Genomic DNA, 4,029 nt, shown 5'->3' with positions numbered 1-4,029 from the left:
AATTGTCATTAATTCATTATGCTTATCTACACTCTCTTTCTAAGTATTCATTCCCTGTCTTACTTCATTATATTTAATATTGTACACGTTTTCAAAAGATCCTAACTTTTCATTAATTTCGGATTCCACATTATTACATCTGTCCTCAATGTTAAATTCTAACTTTTTTTTATAAATCTTGGAAATTGTCATTCTGTTCCTGATTAGGGTCAGTAAACATTTTATTTACATTAATGATCTAGGAATTAGTCAATTCATTCTTTAAATCTATTTTTTAAATTCTCTGCTCTACTATTTAAGGCGTCAAATTCAGTCTTAAGCACACCCATGCCTTCACATAGATTACTAAATTCTTTAAATGATAATTAATTGAAACCCTCAGCTGCTAACAGATGTTGTTGATATACCTCAATGGAGACAGCTGAAAATGTGTGCCCCAACTGGGACTCGAACCCAGGATCTCCTGCTTACGTGGCAGACACTCTATCCATCTGAGCCACCGAGGACACAGATGGATAACGCAACTGCAGGGACTTATCCCTTGCACACTTCCCATGAGACCCACATTCCCAGCTGTCCACAATCTACATACGTAATTTACCTAATAGATATTTGCCCATCCACTCATTACTCATGCCCCATAAGGTGACGATTCCTGTAAGAGTTCGGGCAACCTGTGCGCATTTGCACAGATGAAAGTCAATGGCTGGGTAGCCTTTACAATGCCTAGTACCAACAGTTTTCTACATTAACATAGCCATCCAGTCAGAAGTAACTCTTTGTCATTCATCATTGTTACCACATCTGTATCTCCCATAAAGCTGTAGAGAGGTTTTTGGTGTAACTCATATGGGTTCCCCGACACCTCCAAGGTTGCCGTAAGTCCTGGAAGTCAGGGAATTTAAAACATGTCAGGGAAATCAGGCGAATATAAAAAATAAACAAATAAATAAACTGGACAAATCTCATTTATTTTTGTCTCAGTAGACGAAGTGGTTTGTGTATGAGAAATCATGCACCATCGCTGGCTGGGCGCCATTTCCCTACTCCCTCATTCTTCCCGCTTCTCTCCCTCTTACCACACCCCTCAGCTTGCAACCAGTGCTGCCACCAGTTCTTGCCACTAGCCTGGCAGCTGCCTATGAGAGGCAGGGAGCTGTGAGGAGTGGTTTGTTTGGATCTGATTCTCAGAGATTGTTGTCACTGCAGTCAGAAATGGTGGTCAAGTTTGCATGAGTTGTGTCTGAGAGACTGCATGATTGTGTATGTGCTCTCATTTTCTGACAAATGCTGTGGCCAAAAATTTAATTGTGAGAGTGTGGTTATCTATTCTACATGCCTGTCTGCAGCTCAGTGATCATCTTTATGGTGAGTTGCTACCTATTTTAATTAATACTGATTCTCAGAATATTTGTGCAAGTTATCAGTTGCATGGATTGACCACTGCAGTCTCATTTCATCAACATGGTGTCTGTGACTCATGAATAGCTGTGCACACTAGTGGACTTCCATGACAGACAAAACTGCAGGCCATTTCTGCTGATCTGAAGTCTATTGTTTCCCACTAATGTGCAAGCCCTGCCTGTCAGATCTAGTCTCACTGATCTACCCACAGGCTGGATATGTTTGTGTGTGGCATAATGTGGTGGATTTTCATGGCTTATCCATGGACCTGGGAGTGCAGTGCTTCTTGGTAGGCCAGAGGCCATGGGCAAAGGATTTCAGGAATTGCCAATGTCTCGCTCCAAGTACATTGTTCAGTGCGGTGTCTTATAGACATTTTATGTATTCTAGTACCTTTTGGCACTTTGAAAGTAGTTTATATAATAGAAAGTATGAATGATAAGAAGAAGAAAATTGTGGCAGTCACTGGCAGTTTGTATGTTATGTACTCATATATTTCTTGAAAGAAAAATCACACATTACTGGTAAAATAATAGACATAACACAGTGGGTAATAACTGACAATAATGAACATAGTAGAACCAGCATTTTATTGGCAGTCATCTATAGTGATGGTTTACACAACTCTTCCCCACCTTATACATTTCTTTCAAGCCACCTACATTTTTCTGAGTTTATTTCTGGAATCAGTGAAGGTATTTTAAATCTTTCTTGTGACTCCGAGAAAATTCATATTTTTGCTGCCAAATGTGTTTCGTGGTCTTCTCCATCTAAAAACAGTTCAGTACAAAAGATGTTGATATTAGTACTTAAGATTTTTACTCTCACGGGATAGAAATGCAAAAGTTATTACTTTTTTTTGTCAACTTATGTCTTTACTTACCATTGAGATCTCAAAATTTATCAGGGATAAATGCTAAGACTTGTCTGGAAATCAGGGAAATATCAGTGAATTCCACTTGGGGAAACATGTGGCAACCATGACCTCGTACCAGTACTGACAGTTCCAGATAGTAATATAGCCATTAAGCTGGAAATTTTCTCTGTCATTCATCCTTATTTGGACATCTGCATCTCCCATTAAATGGCATCCCTTATGCCACAAAATTCTTTATATTGCACAAAATTCATTTCAAATAGCTGCTGGCAGGTTATTATTTTGGATGGTGTAACGGAACTGAAATGATGGTGGGCTGACAGTAATTTGGAGCCCACACGTCGGAAACGGGCGCGCTTGTGTGAGACTGCCAGGGAGTGCACCCTGATGCCATCTATTGGCGACACTGGGAATTAGTGCTAACTGTCAGACAATGCACTAAGCTCTCGGACTCAAATGTATTCTTTTTCTTGGTAATTATAAGCTATTACTGTATAATTTAATGTTGTAAAGCGCTAGTAGTAAATCATTATGATTGGTATGAACTCCAGGGTAATAAATATAAATATTCTTAAATACTAAATGATTTCGGTAAAAAGGTGGTAGGGGAACGCCCCCACTCTTGGTGATACGAGTGTAGCTAGGGGTAGCTGGAGACACAGGGACTGAACAATGGAATGGCCTGGGGAGTGTTGACGTGATCGGACGTGCGTAACTGTACTCACGCAAAAGTGATTGTGCAACAGAGAAGAGGCAAATATCGTCGCCGTTTTTGGAGTAAAACGCGACGAATGGTTGTTGAAGCCGCCTCTATGCCACTGGGGCTGATTGTAAGAGTTCCTGCACCCAGATTTTATGGCAGACGTGCAGTAGCTTATACGAGTGCTACAGCTTGTAGTTCCAGCCGCCATTAAGGGCATGAGGCATGAAGAGCTGCGTTAGCCACATGCATCTCACCACCAGCACCGACACGTCTACCCAAGGCAAGACTGCTTGCAATTGTTAAGTCGAACTTTGTATACACGTAAAAGGAGAATACCAGTTTTCTTTTATGCAAGTGCAGAGGACAGAATATAGTAATGTGTAAAATTATGACGCATGTTGTTCATTGTAAAGTGTAGTAACCTCAAACATAGTATAGTGAAATCAGACTGAGGCCACCATCGCCTCTTTCATTTACAATTCTTTTGGTTGTAGAATACTTTAGCATATAAGAATGTTGAAAAGAGCAATGGTCACACCAGAATGAGTCGCCTATTTATAGTTACTTAAATTTTTCTGAGTAACCTTTCAAGTAAAGTCACTTAACTAATTCTGTATCAATTGTCCAAAGAGTAATATCCAAAATCATTAAATAAGTTGAAGGATAGAATTTTGTTAACCCAAGTTGCATAAACTGTCTTGGTAGTAATTACCAAGCCAACTCACAGAAATTGAGAGAGTATTTGCTTTGTAGAATCATATAGAATGATCAGAAATAGTAATATTCAGAATTAAGTTTAAATTCAACTCAAGCCCTTTCACTTTGAAACAAGCCAAAAATTGATTTATTCTTTTGCTCCTTCAGAGCTGGCGACCATAGTTATAAGTATTTTCAGGAGGATTCGACTGTAAGTCTGCTGCTCTCGTCGTGCTGATAGGATTATCCACTGCTGCTAGCAGTGGTGATTGGATACATAAGCTCACTACCAAGTTAAGTGGGTCAGGTAGGCAGTGTTACCGTGTGAACTGTAGGGCACTGTAGGCCG

The 4,029-nt window shown here is 39.8% G+C and overlaps 1 non-coding gene across 1 annotated transcript; it reads right to left on the bottom strand.

The window, feature by feature from the left end:
- Positions 1-432: 432 nt before the first annotated feature.
- Trnat-cgu (transfer RNA threonine (anticodon CGU)) lies at positions 433-506 on the bottom strand. Its single transcript has one exon. It is a non-coding gene; the product is annotated as a tRNA-Thr (tRNA).
- Positions 507-4,029: the final 3,523 nt, after the last annotated feature.

Source organism: Schistocerca cancellata, chromosome 8 (assembly GCF_023864275.1).
Source record: "Schistocerca cancellata isolate TAMUIC-IGC-003103 chromosome 8, iqSchCanc2.1, whole genome shotgun sequence".
In the NCBI taxonomy this organism is placed as follows: domain Eukaryota; kingdom Metazoa; phylum Arthropoda; class Insecta; order Orthoptera; family Acrididae; genus Schistocerca; species Schistocerca cancellata.
The sequence above is the reverse complement of the archived record's forward strand: the minus strand, read 5'-3'. Positions and strand labels throughout refer to the sequence as shown.